This window comes from Gopherus flavomarginatus (assembly GCF_025201925.1).
Source record: "Gopherus flavomarginatus isolate rGopFla2 chromosome 13 unlocalized genomic scaffold, rGopFla2.mat.asm SUPER_13_unloc_2, whole genome shotgun sequence".
Lineage (NCBI taxonomy): Eukaryota > Metazoa > Chordata > Testudines > Testudinidae > Gopherus > Gopherus flavomarginatus.
Genome location: NW_026114610.1, coordinates 4,354,835 through 4,370,128, shown reverse-complemented (window position 1 = coordinate 4,370,128; position 15,294 = coordinate 4,354,835). Strand labels below are relative to the sequence as shown.

Sequence of the window (15,294 nt, the reverse complement as noted above, 5' to 3'; positions counted from 1 at the left end):
GAGATTCTCTGGGCACAAGAAGTCGAGTTCTCAGCGAGATGTGAGACTTAATTCTATGGAGCCAGGTGCAAGACTTTGGCAGGGAGGCTCAGGCATGGGGGGATTGAGGTGCAGCGGATGGACCGGCTGTCTAGGTGCAGAGATTTAGTCACACTGAGGCACAGGAGGGAGGAGAAGGAGGAATCCTGCTGATGGTCAGTGGCTGTGCAGAAAAAAGGGTGTTGATTCCCCCATTCTAAATGGGCTGGTTGGCTTGACCCTTCTCCCCTCTGCAGAGCATGGTGTGGACTGCAGCTCACCCTTTGTGGGGCAGGAGGGCACAGGTGCAGGGCGCTGGGCTCCGATGCACCTGGAAGGCAGATCCGGTGGGGTGGGGTGGGGTGGGGCAGGGCAGGGCAGGGCAGGGCAGGGCCTGTGGTTTACATTCTGCCTTGCCTGGTGCTGGGCCATTGCACAATCCCCAGCCATGCCGCACAGCGCACCACAAGAGGCAGGGGGGCAAGCAGATGATCCAGCACAAGGGGGGAGAGGAAATGTGGTTGGTAGGGGGATGGCCTTGGGCTGCACTGAGGGAGTGCAGAGCAGGGGTGACACCCCAGAAACCTGCAGCAAAGGGATGGACAGGTGGGCTGCATGGATAGAAGAGGCAGCGAGCCTAAAAGGGGAGTGGGGTCTAATGGTCAGAGCAGGTCGGGGTTGGGCTCTATCCCTGGCTCTGGGAGCAGAGGTGGGTCTAGAGGTGAGAGCAGGGGGACTGGGAGCCAGGACTCTTGGGTTCCATAGTGGCGGCTGTTTTTTCCTGGGTCTCCCTCCGTAGAGGTCCCAGCCCAGCCCCCTAGTGGAATCTGACTGGGGGAGGGAATTGTCCTGCCACTCCAGATTCGTGATTCGAACCCCTCCCCCCACGGGCTCTGACATCACAGAATCTCCCCCCAAGTCAGAAAGTAGGAGCCCCTCCCCGCATGCAGAGGAAGCTAGTGAGATTCTAGGGGGTCTCTGGCAGAGGTGACAGCACCCACCAGACACCCACTCATGGTTGCAAGGAGACCCTCCTGCACAGCCCCCTGCTACGAGGGACCGGGGGCGCCCAGCCAGGGTCAGGAGGTATGCTCCCTCTGAGCCCCTCCCCTGTTACTCCAGGATCCGAGCATCTTCCTAATTCGCAGGGTAATTCTCCTCCCAGGCTCGTGCAACGGTAGGAAGCACCACCAGCCCCATTTCCCAGATGGGAGAACTGAGGCCCAGAGAGGCTGAGTGATGTGCCCAAGGACACCCAGGAAGTCTGTGGCAGAGCAAAACATGTTTCTGCCTCCCTCCTCCCAGATCTGGCCTGCTCCTGAGTCACTAGATGGTGCAGGGGCGGGGCCTCGGGGCAAGGGGCAGTGCAAGGGGGGGCCTCAGGGGAAGGGGTAGTGCAGGGGTGGGGTCTCGGGAGAAGGAGCAGTGGGAGGGCAGGGTCTCGGGGGAATGTGAGGGCGGGGTCTCAGGTGAATGGGTGGTGCAGGGGCGGGGTCCCAGGAGAAGGAGCAGTGGGAGGGCAGGGTCTCAGGGGAATGTGAGGGGGGGGGTCCCAGGTGAATGGGTGGTATTTGGGTGGGGTCTCAGGTGAATGGGTGGTGCAGGTGTGGTCTCAGGGCAATGTGAGGGGGGGGTCTCAGGGGAATGGGTGGTGCAGGGGGGGTCTCAGGGCAATGTGAGGGCAGGGTCTCAGGTGAATGGGTGCTGCAGGGGCGAGGTCCCAGGAGAAGGAGCAGTGGGAGGGCAGGGTCTCAGGGGAATGTGAGGGGGGGATCCCAGGTGAATGGGTGGTGTAAGGGTGGGGTCTCAGGTTAATGGGTGGTGCAGGGGCGGGGTCCCAGGAGAAGGAGAAGTGGGAGGGCAGGGTCTCAGGGGAATGTGAGGGGGGGGGTCTCAGGTGAATGGGTGGTGCAGGGGCAGGGTCCCAGGAGATGGAGCAGTGGGAGGGCAGGGTCTCAGGGGAATGTGAGGGGGGGGGTCCCAGGTGAATGGGTGGTGTAAGGGTGGGGTCTCAGGTGAATGGGTGGTGCAGGGGCAGGGTCTCGGGGGGAAGGGGCGGTGCGGGGGCAGGGAATCGGGAGAATGGGCAGTGTGGCATTGGGGACTTCGGGGAAGAGGCAGTGGGAGGGCAGGGTCTCGGGGCAAAGGGGAAGCATGTGGGCGGGGTCTCAGGCAAAGGGGTGATGTAGGGATGGCGATTCAGGGGAATGGGTAGTGAAGGGGCGGGGACTAGAGGGAAGGGGCCAGGCGGGGGCTGGGACTGGGGGAGGGGCGGTGCAGGGGCGGGGTCTCGGGGGGAAGGGGCGATGCAGGGGTGAGGTCTCAGGGAAAGGGGCGGGGACTGGGGGTAGGGGTGGTGCAAGGGGAGGGCCTCGGGGGAAGGGACGATGCAGAGATGGGGGTTAGGGGAAGGGGCAGGGCCTCGGGGGAAGGGACGATGCAGAGATGGGGGTTAGGGGAAGGGGCAGGGCCTCGGGGGAAGGGACGATGCAGAGATGGGGGTTAGGGGAAGGGGCAGGGCCTCGGGGGAAGGGACGATGCAGAGATGGGGGTTAGGGGAAGGGGCAGGGCCTCGGGGGAAGGGACGATGCAGAGATGGGGTTAGGGAAAGGGCAGGGCCTCGGGGGAAGGGAAGATGCAGAGATGGGGGTTAGGGGAAGGGGCAGGGCCTCAGGGGAAGAGACGGTGCAGAGATGGGGGTTAGGGGAAGGGGCGGGGCCTCGGGGGAAGGGACGATGCGGAGATGGGGGTTAGGGGAAGGGGCGGGGCCTCGGGGTTAGGGACGATGCAGAGATGGGGTTAGGGGAAGGGCAGGGCCTCGGGGGAAGGGACGATGCAGAGATGGGGGTTAGGGGAAGGGGCAGGGCCTCGGGGGAAGGGACGATGCAGAGATGGGGGTTAGGGGAAGGGGCAGGGCTTCGGGGGAAGGGACGATGCAGAGATGGGGCTTAGGGGAAGGGGCGGGGCCTCGGGGGAAGGGACGATGCAGAGATGGGGGTTAGGGGAAGGGGCAGAGCCTCGGGGTAAGGGGCGATGCGGGAGCAGGGATTAGAGGGAACAGGCGGCGCAGGGGCGGGGCCTTGGAGTAATGTGAGCACAGGGTCCTGGGTGAATGGGTGGTGTAGGGGTGCGGTCTCAGCGCGAATGGGTGGTGTAGGGGCAGGGTTTCAGGGCAATGCGAGCACAGGGTCTCAGGTGAATGAATGATGTAGGGGCGGGATCTCAGGGGGAAGGGGCGGTGCAGGGGCAGGGTCTCGGGGTAATGTGAGGGCGGGGTCCCGGGTGAATGGGTGGTGTAGGGGCGGGGTCTCAGGGTAATGTGAGGGTGGGGTCCCGGGTGAATGGGTGGTGCAGGGGCAGGGTCTCAGGGCAATGTGAGGGCGGGGTCCCAGGTGAATGGGTGTTGTAGGGGCAGGGGTGTCAGGGGAAAGGGGAGTGCAGGGTCAGGCTCTCGGTGGGAAAGAGAAGCTCAAGGGCAGGAACTCAGGAGAAGGGGCAATGTGAGGGCGGGGGTGTGTCCTTGGGGAAAGAGTGCAGGGGAGGGGTGTATTGGGGAGGGGCAATGCTGGAGTGTGGATATGGGGGAAGGGGCAGAGTGAGGGTGGGGTATTGGGGAAAAGGAGCAATGTGAAGATGGTGCCTTAGAGGAAGGGGCAGGGGCAGGGCTTTGGGGAATGGGGCAGGGATTAGGGGAACAGGTGACGTGAGGTCAGGACGTCGGGGATAGGGGCCGTGTGGGAGCAGGACCCCAGGAGGAGAGGGGCAGGGGCAGGGCTTTGGGGAATGGGGCAGAGATTAGGGGAACGGGTGATGTGAGGCCAGGACGTCGGGGGTAGGGGCAGTGTGGGGGCAGGACCCCAGGAGGAGGGGGCAGGGGCAGGGTGGGGGCAGGACCCCAGGAGGAGGGGGCAGGGGCAGCGTGGGGGCAGGACCCCAGGAGGAGGGGGCAGGGGCAGGGGCAGTGTGGGGGCAGGACCCCAGGAGGAGGGGGCAGGGGCAGGGGCAGTGTGGGGGCAGGACCCCAGGAGGAGGGGGCAGGGGCAGGGTGGAGGCAGGACCCCAGGAGGAGGGGGTAGGGGCAGGGTGGAGGCAGGACCCCAGGAGGAGGGGGCAGGGGCAGTGTGGGGGCCGGACCCCAGGAGGAGGGGGCAGGGGCAGTGTGGGGGCCGGACCCCAGGAGGAGGGGGCAGGGGCAGTGTGGGGGCAGGACCCCAGGAGGAGGGGGTAGGGGCAGTGTGGGGGCAGGACCCCAGGAGGAGGGGGCAGGGGCAGTGTGGGGGCAGGACCCCAGGAGGAGGGGGCAGGGGCAGGGCTTTGGGGGGAGGGCGGAGCTCGGGGAATGAGGAGGATTAATTCGGTTCAGTGGCAGGTTTGTCTGCGGGTGACACTGGCACTGCAGGGGGGTTAAAGCCGGGCTCACCCGAGGGAGGAGGACGGGGCTGGGTGGCCGGGCACAGCGGGAGTTCGGGGAGTGACAAGGAGCCGGTTCCAAGGCTCATCGGACACCCCCAGAAACCAGCTCACACCCAGACGGGGGGTTACAGCCCCAGCGAACAAGGGGCGCTGGGAACATCCCCGCGGTGCAGACAAATGTACCGAGTCACCGGGCAGAGACAGACCCGGCACTGACCTGCCCCCCCCGGTCCTCGGCCTCCGCCCCCCGCGCTCCCGCCCCCGCCCCGATCAGCTGCTTTGTGCGGGGGTGAAAGGGGCGAAGCGGCGCGGCACGTTCCACGCGGAGCAGGTTAACACACTGCACGGGGGGCGGGGCTCTCTGGGGGGCGGGGCGGGGGGCGGAGTTGTGGGGGGGAGGTGTCAGGTTGACCCAGGGACCCGCCCTCACCTGGGCTCGAGAGGACGGAAACGCCCCGGGGCAGGCTGGGAGTTGTAGTTCCTGGCTCGTCTCAGAGCGGAAGTGACGAACGGTTGCTCAGGCAACGCGCCCCCTCCCGGTGCACACTGGGAAGCGTAGTTCTCCCTCTCACACGCGGCCTCTATTGGAGGTGGGGCCGTAGCTCGTCAGTTCGCCGGGCGGGGGGGCCACAGGGCAGAGGCAGTGCAGAGTGAAAGGGCTTTACCGCCCCGCCTCCGGGCCTGGGCAGCAGCGGGGGGAGGGGAGGGGCTGAGCTGCCTGGGAGCAGCCCCACGTGCGGCAGCCCGGCTGAAAGCCACTATAGCCTCCCTCCCTCCCTCCCTATGTGCGCGCGTGTGTGTGAGAGGAGCTGGAGGCTCAGCCACAGGGGCACGTGAGGGTCCCGCTGGCCCAGCACAAAGGCTGGTAACTCAGCAGTAAGTGACCTGCTCCTCAGCTCTGGAAGCGGCTGCTGTTCCTCACTTGGCCCAGTGCTCGCTTTCATCACGTGACCTTTAAAGCGGCTGGCTAGTTACCCAAACTCATCTATAAAACAGCCTCACCTGTAACTCCACTTGCTGTTTAATCTACATGAGAGACATGAGGAAGGAGCCCTGAAAAATAACAACCACGTTGCCTCAGGAGGGCATAATTAAGGTGAGCTGAGTGCTCCCCGTTATATCCGTTCTTCCTAAAAAGAGAGAAATTCACACACAGGCACATTATCTGCACCCTATGTGCAGTGAGCAGCTTTCCAGGGCTACACTGCACTTCTGCCACTGGTCACGAGGGGCTGCTAAAGAGCACGGATTAAACAGGCATTGGGCAAGTGGCAGGAGGAGCCCCAGTGCCTGAATGATCTAAAACTGGTCTGTCTAAAGCCCTGGAGGATGTACGTAGGGAACTGTTCTGGATGGGCGAGGGGGAGGGACAGGGTGAACAAAATATCTTTCAAGTCAAACTGCTGGTGAGAAAGGAGCCAGATCTCTAAGAGATTTCCTGTGGGGAGGATTTGTGTGGGTGGTAGATCCCTGATGGCAGCAAGAGTGCAGCTAGGAATGTACAGGCTAAGTGGATGCATTCCCAGGATGCATTCCTACAAGATAAGGATGGGACACATTCCAGGAGATAAGCTCTATACAGATAAGGGCCATGAAGTAGCAGGAGGCCTTCAACCTCCCCCAACCTGCCCCCCAGTGTCCCCCCCATCCGCTGTGACTCTTCTGCCAGCACCGCCCCCTCCTCTTCCTCTGTAGGGCCCCAGCAGCCCCTTCAACCTCCCCCAACCTGCCCCCCAGTGTCCCTCCATCCACTGTGACTCTCCTGCCAGCACCGCCCCCTCCTCTCCCTCTGTAGGGCCCCAGGAACCCCTTCAACCCCCCCAACCTGCCCCCCAGTGTCTCCCCATCTGTTGTGACCCTCTCGCCAGCCCCCACCCCCATCTGTGGGGATCCCTCAGCCCACAGCATCCCCTCCCCCATCGTGTACACTCTACCTGACCTTTCCCTTCGCTCCCGACCTCCTCCTCCCCCACCGTCCTCAGCACCCCGACATTGACCTCCTCCTCTCGCCCCACCCCAAACACCTTCCTTCCCGTCCTCAGCACCCCACACTCCCTTCCTCCTCCTCCCCCCCATCCCCGTCCTCAACGCCCCACCCCTAATTGCCTCCAACCCATTTCTCATTGCTAGGCCCAACTTTCCCATCCCCCCACTCCCACAGTCCATCCCCAGGATGTGAGGTTCCTCATCTTCAATCTCTGCTACACCCAAACCTGCCAGGTTCTCCTTTTCAACCACTGTGGGATCGTCCAACCGCCGACACCCATCCACTCTGGGGTCTCTGAATCCCACATTCCCACAATGCACCTTGGCAATGCCACTCTCCTCTATCCCTAATCCCCCTATTCCCTTAGGTCCTTCTGGACACCCCAACCGACAGACAGGCCCCCACATACATCCCAGTCATTCACATGCTGAGCTAGTTCTTCAGGGACCCCCACAGCCCACCAAACTTCTCCATCCATGAGCCCCATGGACCTGTGGCCGGGAAGGTGAGGAACCTCCCACTTTGACTGGGCTGGGTGTGGGTGTTAATCTTTTCCTGTCTTGTTGTGTGCTGTACTCACAAAGGCTTTTTGCTCCCTCCGGGTGAGGTGTGGTTTTTGCCGAAGATGAGGTGTTTTGGTAGCCCTGTGGATGCTGTGTGGTGTCTGGAATGGGGCGTGTGTATTCCCATCATGCCCCTTCCCCTCTGCCTGCAGAGCTGAGACAGACAGGTCTGAGGAGCAGAGCAGGAGCTGTGGGAAGGAGAAGAGCAATATGAAGATGGAGTCTAAGATGAGGCCAGGTAAGTTCTGTGGAGGGAGACATGCTAGACAGCACCAAGGATTGCGGAGACAACCAGGTGCTTCAAGGGAGATGATGTTGCCATTTGCGAGGGCAGATCATCTCTCTGGCCAGGAGTGGTGTGTGCTCACTAGCAGAAAGTTGCATCCATGAGGGTGACTCCCTGTTCTGAATTTCTTTCTTCCTCCTAGGTTTTTCTCTCTGTGTTGGCCAACTTTCACTCAAACTCTCTCTCTCTCCTTTCATGGACACTTCATGTTCAGTTTCCTGCATTCTCTTCCTCTGCTCCCCCACCCCCAGTCTCCTATGGGCTCTGCTGGGTCTATCTGCCCACGGGCAGGGTCTCTGCCATACTGGGAAGGATGTTTCCTGCCTGCCAGGATAAGGGGGTTGCTCCTCCCACCCACTATCTTCAGGAAGACCTCATTGCTGTAACTGGGTCACACTGTGAGTGGCCATTCAAGTCTTTGGGGCTGTGAGGTCTGAGACTGAAAGGAGTGGGCTTGCGGTCATGGCTTTGGGCACAGGAGAAGTGGGGCTGGGATTAGAGATGCCCCTTATCACCCGCTAGCTCCATTACTGCATCACCCAAAAGCCTCGCTCAGGGTCCACTATGCGTCCTTGCGCTGGGCACTGCAGGGACAATCAGAGGGACAGCAGGATGCATAAGGAAATAGATGAGTGTGTGAGGCAGATGGGTGAAGGGGTGTGTGTGGCATACATTGGGGCTGGATGGGGGGTTGAGGGTTGGACGGACAGCAGGACAGATGGAGAGCTGCAGGGATGGATGGTGATGTCAGAGGCTGGACTTGTGATGGGTTCAGCTCATGGCCGCTGGCTCTGTCATCTCCTGCCCCCATCTGCCCATCTGCCCCTGTCTCTCGCAGGCAGCACTCAGCAGAGTCTGGCCCTGTTGTTACACTGGTACCCACATCCAGCGCACACCTGTGCGTAATGCGCTCCTGGAGAGCTCAGGCAGGGAGAAGCGTGTGGCTCACAGCTGCTGAACCAGCTACTCCAAAGACTCTCGCAGATCTCCCCCTCCTTGGGCAGCAACACCCTGGCCGGGGGGTTCCTTGTCCCTCCTCGCTGCCAAAGCAGCCTGCTCAGCGCAGAAACCGAGGTCACCTGTCTCTGCCCAGCCTCTAGCTGGAGCTGCTCCAGCCCCGAATTGCTGGTATCGTGCCTGGCCGGAGTTGGTGCGATGTCCTAGCAGAGTCCGTTCTTTCTCCCCGGTAGATTATGATTTTCCCCACTGCAGTTAGTTGCTCTTTCTCTGCTTCCCCATAGCCCCTCCCCAGCGATAGTGACCCCTGCTGGCCAGGCACGGGAGTGTCCTGTAGGTGCCTTCTTGTAGGAGCAGTGACTCCTGGTGGCGAGGGGCAGCAATGCCTGGCATGTATCCCCCCTGGCATTGCTGCAGCGACCCCTGGTGGCAACTGAGGTCAGTTGTCTGTGTGACCCCACCACTGCCATTGTGCCTGTGAGCGCTGGTGGGTAGGTGAGGCAGGGCTCTGTATGTATATCAGCCATTGGGGCAGTGCCCTCTGTGTATCCCACTCTCATCTCAGTGACTCGTGTTGCCCAGGTGGGGCAGTCCTCTGTATGTATTTACTCCCCGCAACCCCTGCATTGTGTCTGTGACCACTGGTAGCCAGAGGAGTCAGTGCCTAAGGTGTATTCTTCACCTCCCCCAAGGGGGCAGGGTGCCTGGGTGGCTGTGCCAGGCAGTGCCTTGGGTATCTTTCAACCCCTTTGTGGCAGTGAGCCCTGCTTCTGGTGTGTATCACTCCCCCACTAGGGATGTGCACTGGTGGCCAAGTATGGCAGTGCCCTTTGTGTAGCTCCCTCTCCCCGCCCCCCAAGGTGACCAGATAGAGAGTGCGAAGGATCGGGACGGGGTGGAGGCTAATAGGCACCTACATAAGAAAAAGCCCCGAATATCAGGATTATCCCTATAAAATCGGGACATCTGGTCACCCTATCCCCTCTACCCATGTGCCAGGTATGGCAGGCACTGATCCCTGGCATTCCTGTGGGGCAATACCCTCTGTATATCCCCCAATTGGGGCAGTAACCCCTGCTGGTCAGGTGGGGCAGTGCCCTGTGTGTGTGTGTCCCCTATTTAGGTAGTGACCCCGATGGCTAAGTGAGGCAGTGGCCTTTGATTTTCTCTTCTCTCCCCAGCCCCTTCTCTCTCTGGTGTAGGACCCCCAGTTGGGGCACTACCCGATGTGTATCTCTACTAATTGGAGCAGTGACCTCCCCGGGGTGCCCTGGTGTGGCAGTGCCCTATTGCTTTCTCCTTCCCCTTCTCTCCATGCCATTGTAGTAGTGGCCACTTCAGGCAGTGGCCTGTTTATCATCTCCCCCCCCACCAGCACCATTGCAGCAGTGCCACCTGTGACCATGTGCGGCAGTGCCCTGCCTGTATCCCCCCTTAACCTTTGCTGCAGTGACCCCAGGTGCCCACTTGAGTAGTAGCCTGTGTGTACTCACCTCTTGGTGCAGTAACATGTGTGGCCAGCTAAGACAGTGCACAGTCTGTGACATCTGGTGGCCACGTAGGGCAGTGGCCTGTATGTACCATCTCCTCTGGAACAGTGACCACTGGTGTCTTGGTGCTAAGATGCAGCCACTTCTGGGTTACATGGTGGGGCTGTTTACAGGACAGTGGGGACAGCCCCCCTGTTCCAGGAAGTAGGGGAATGTCTGGTGTTCGGGGCAGAGCGTTCCACCTTCTATTGAACTGTGATGCTCTGAGCACCTTTCCCCTGCATGAAGAAGACCTTGTGTGACTCCAAAGCTGGTCCAGTAACAGGTATCACCTCACCTGCCTTGTCTCCCTGGTTTTCTGGCAACTGTCCAGCTTCCCCTTCACTGTTGGTCTTCAAACCTCCTCCAAGCAACCCCCCACCAATCCCTTAAGATGCCAAACCTCTCCTGGAACCCAACCCTAGGGGGGGCACCCCACCTGAAAACCCTATGGCATCATGGGAGTGGTAGTGTCCACTGCCTCCATCTTCCACCAGCCAGGATGGGCCCCACAGCACAATGGGAGTGGTCGTGTCTCCTGCTTCCATTTCCTGACAGCTGCTGCCAGGCCTGACCCAGACTTCCCATTTCTGGTGCGAGTCTGGAAGCAGATGCTGCCATGAGGCGGTGCCGGGAAGGGTGGTGCTGGTGTCAGGAGGAGTAGGTGGGTCTGTGCTACTGCGGGGAGGTGCTGCCCTTGCTGTGAAAGTACTCCGCTGTTAGAGGAGATGTCATCTCCCTGCCCTGCCGTGCTCTGCACCAGCCCCTGCTTGTCACGGGAGCAGGGCTGGCTCCAGGCACCAGCGTAGCAAGCAGGTGCTTGGAGCAGCCAATTCAAAGGGGTGGCCCATATGGCATCGGGGCAGCACGTCTGGGTCTTTAGCGGAAATTCGGCGGCGGGTCCCCCATTCCCTGTCTTAGTCTTTGAGCTACCACCAAATGTCTACCAAAGGTTAAGGGAGGGAGAAACTCGCCGCAGAAACTGCCACAGAGGAAGCAGTGTGGTTGAGCTGCCGCCGAAGAGCCACAGCTTTTCTTTTCTTTCTTATTTACTTTCTCCACACCGGTCATGGTTTTACAGACCTCCGTCTTATCCCCCTTTAGTCGTCTCTTTTCCAAGATGAAAAGTCCCAATCTTATGAATCTCTTCTGAGACGGAAGCTGGTCCATATCCTCTCATCATCTTTGTTTTCCTTTTCTGAATCTTTCCCATTCCAATAGATCTTTTTGAGATTGGGGCGACGGCATCAGCACGCAGTATTCAAGATTGTGGGCGTACCATGGATTGTTATTGAAGCGATATGATAGTTTCAGTCTTCTTATCTATCCCTTTCTTAATGATTCCCAACACTCGGCTGCATATTGAGTGGATGTTTCAGAGAACTATCCACAATGACTCCCAGATCTCTTTCTTGAGTGGTAATAGCTAATTAAACACCATCGTTTTATAGGGATAGTTGGGATTATGTTTTCCAATGTGCATTACTTTGCACTTAACAGCACCGACGTTCATCTGCCATTTGGTTGTCCCGTCAGCCAGTTTTGTGAGATCTCTTTAAGGCTCTTTGCAGTCTGCCTGAGACGTGACTATCCTGAGCAATTTTGTATCATCTGCAAATTTTGCCACCTCACTGTTTACCCCTTTCCCCAGATCATTTATGAATAAGTTGAACAGTACTACTCTCAGTACAGACATCTGGGGACAAGAGAGGGAAGATCCTCTTCTGACACTGGCAGACCAGGTGCCAGCTCATACCAAGGCCCGCAGGCCTTACTGAAAGTGACAAACGCATGGCTGGAACCTAGTCTTTTCTCAACCTGTTGGTTACTGTTGTTAAAACAGGCCTTAGATTTATAAAAATGTGTTTAGTGTTTAGAGTTTATGACAAGCTCGTGAGTTGCTGCATGCATTCTTCTCACTTATAATAGCCGTAGCCCATGTTGTAAGGTGATATATAAGCGTTGGCACTAAAGCTGTAAACCCCCTTGCCGCCACCCTGCCACCAGTCAGGAGAGAAGCATTGCCAAGTGTGAAATGCTAGTTTACCAGAAGAGGCGTCATCTCCTTTCCAACAAGAGAAGGCCCTGAGGCAACGTCTACACTACAGCATAAAATCGAAATTACTAAAACCGGTTTTATAAAACTGATATTATAAAATCAATTTTATGCGTCCACACTAGGGCGCATTAATTCGGTGGTGTGCGTCCATGGTCCTAGGCTACCATCGATTCCGGAGCGGTGCACTCTGGGTAGCTACAGTAACAAGTATGAGACCAATAACTTCGATTTCCGTCCACACTAACCCTAAATCGATATAGTAATATCGATTTTAGGGTTACTCCTCTCGTTGGGGAGGAGTACAGATATCGATTTTAAGAGCTCTTAAAATCGATTTAAAGTGCCTTGTAGTGTGGACGGGTCCAGCGTTAAATCGATTTTAACGCTGTTCAAATCGATTTAACTGTGTAGTTTGGTGACCAGGCCTGACTAAGAAATCAGGCAAGCCACTATGGATCATCCGTGGACAACAAGGACCTGGTTGATTGCTCCCCCTCACACACCCAGGAGGAGGCAAAGACCTGCACAAACACTTGCCCCTGTCAGCTTGAGCTCTGGGGGAATGGAATAACAATCCCTGTCAGGAAGAAAATGTTGTCCCCACCCCGGATGCTGCTTGGACTTCAGGGAGACCGCACACTTTCTAAGCATAAGCAAAGGATCCTGGCTGTTTTGCTAGGTTTAGCCCTATGACTCCATGTTAAAGCTATTCTAGTGCCTGAGAAACTCACACTTGATACATGGTGGGGAGATTAAAGCATGGATATCATAACCTAGTCCCAGATTTGGACCTTAGCGTCCAAAATATGGGGGTTAGCATGAAAACCTCCAAGCTTAGTTACCAGCTTGGACCTGGTAAAGCTGCCACCACCCAAAAAATTAGAGTGTTTTGGGGCACTCTGGTCCCCACAAAAACCTTCCCTGGGGACCCCAAGACCCAAATCCCTTGAGTCTCACAACACAAAGGGAAATAAACCTTTTCCCTTCCCCACTCCAGGTGTTCCTGGAGAGATACACAGAAGCAACCTCCGTGAATCTAAGCAGAGGGATTCCACCCTCCCCCCTTTCCAGCCGGGAAACACAAGCGCTTCCCTCTTCACCCAGAGGGAATGCAAAGTCAGGCTAGTAAATCTAACACACACAGATTTCCCCTGACTTCTTCTCCCACCAATCCCTGGTGAGCTGTAGGCTCAATTCCCTAGAGTTCCCCACTAAAGAAAAACTCCAACAGGTCTTAAAAGAAAGCTTTATATAAAAAGAAAGAAAAATACATAAAAATGGTCTCTCTGTATTAAGGTGACAAATACAGGGTCAATTGCTTAAAAGAATATTGAATAAACAGCCTTATTCAAAAAGAATACGATTCAAAGCACTCCAGCAACTATAGACATGTAAATACAAAAAAAAAACATATAAATCACTAGCTGATCCTTTGTACTTACAACTGGGAAACAGAAGATTAGAAAGCAAGAAATAGAAATCCCTCATAGCTGAGAGAGCATACAGGCAGAAAACCCAAGAACAAAGGATTCACACACAAACTTCCCTCCACCCAGAGTTGAAAAAATCCTGTTTCCTGATTGGTCCTTGGGTCAGGTGCTTCAGGTTACTTTTTTTTTCAGGTGAAAGAGACATTAACCCTGTTTATGACAGTGGAACACGCAACCATAAGGAGCACCACTGCCTTAGGGTTAGGGTTATGCCATTCGATCTCTTTGTTCTTGTTAGTGCTGCAGTTTTTTGCCTTAAGCTTATGCCATTAGATCTCTTTCAGGGTATGTTTTGGTTCCTGAGAGGTAAAAGGCTGCTGTGTGTGTGGTGTTATGGAGTGAGGTAGCAAAGGTTGGTTGCAGAGGTTGTGCAGGTGCCACAGAAATTCGCCCCCACGCCACCGCCAACCCCAACCCCAACCCCAACCCCAGTTCTGGTCCCAGAGTCCAGAATTTGCATTAACCCGCCTGCTGACCTCTGACTAGGAATTTCGCCCTGCTAACTCTTCCAGCAAAACAGGCCAAAGAAAGTGTAAGCAAGCACTGTACCGCAGCCCCCGTGCTCTTTTCGGTTCCTTCCCACAGAACTTTCACTGCATACCAGTCCAGTCCCTTGCTGTTGCTTGTCTAAGAGCTGCATGCATATGCTAGACCGTACCCTGTGCTGATTCCCGACTTTTGTGCTCCATCCAGCCTTGCCTGTCCGTGTCTCTGTGGCGCAATGGGTTAGCGCGTTCGGCTGTTAACCGAAAGGATGGTGGTTCGAGCCCACCCGGGGACGGCGATGAGCCCGTGCTACTTCTTGCTTCCCCGAGGCCTGCAGGGAGCCTCCAAAGTCCCCTTTTGCTGCCTCTTGGCCTCAGTGCTTTCAGCTGGTGGCCCAAAGAGCGTGCTGGATGCCATTCAGAAACCCGTCTCCCAGCAGCCGTGCCGGAGGCTCAGGCTTAATCCTCGAGGCCGAGCACAAAAACTTTCAGCCGGGAACATTTTGCTCCCTTCCCGCCTCCGCCAAAGCGGCAAGGGAGAAGGGGACGAGACACGCCTGCTCAAAGACGCCTCCCTCCCACTTCCCTGTAGGCTGTGCAAAGCTGTTGGCCTGCCTCATGCCTCGTCAGGAAAGAGCAGCCATGCTGCCCAAGCCTGAGTCACGTGCGCAGCCAGGCCCGCCCCGGCTGACGGCGCGCAGAGCCACGCGAGTCAATGGCAGGTCGAGTCGGTAGCCTCGGCTCTTTCCCCTGACAGCCACACAGCACTGCCTAGCGCCCCGAGAGCCTCCTCCTGTTCTCCCGCAGCCCGCCGGGGTTGAGGGGGAAAAAGGGGACCAGGAAGCACTGCAGCCCTCATTCTGGGCCAGGAGGCCCTTGCCACACCCAGACATCCCTCTGCCTTCAGCCCAGGTAGCCAGGGAGCTCTCTGGCAGGCCACCGCCTCAGAACCTCTTGCCGACCTATGCTGGTCAACGCCTCGCTGGAAGGCCCAGAGTGGAAAAGAAACAAAAGCACACATAGCAGAGGATGGTTTCGATCCATCAACCTATGGGGTTAATGAGCCTAGCACGCTTCCGCTGAGCCACTCTGCTCCGGCTTTGCACAGCCCTGTGCCACCCCCAGCCGGCACTATCCAGATTAGGGCCTTACACGCTCTCGTTGCTGGCAGGACGGCATTGCGCAGGATGCTAGCAGCTAGCCCCTGGTCACAGGATTTTACAGAGTCTCTGCAGGGTAAAAGGGATCTCTTGGTGTTTGGACCCCATGGGAGCTGGGTAGCTGAGTGCTGGAGACGGGAGCACTTCTTAAATGTCTCAGTAAGCCTTCAGGGTGGGGGACGAAGGTTTCAGCCTTGGATCCGTGTCTGCAGCAGGCAAGCACCTCTGCTCAATCGGCACCCCTCGCTGTCTAGCAGACTAAAACCCGGAGGAAAACGCACAACCACCTTGCAACGGATACAAGAGGAGCCTGGATCTCGAACAAATGTCAACATTTATTAAGATGA

The 15,294-nt window shown here is 57.7% G+C and overlaps 1 non-coding gene across 1 annotated transcript; it reads left to right on the top strand.

Moving 5' to 3' along the window:
- The first annotated feature begins 14,009 nt into the window (after positions 1 to 14,009).
- Positions 14,010 to 14,083, top strand: TRNAN-GUU (transfer RNA asparagine (anticodon GUU)). The gene has a single exon. It is a non-coding gene; the product is annotated as a tRNA-Asn (tRNA).
- Positions 14,084 to 15,294: the final 1,211 nt, after the last annotated feature.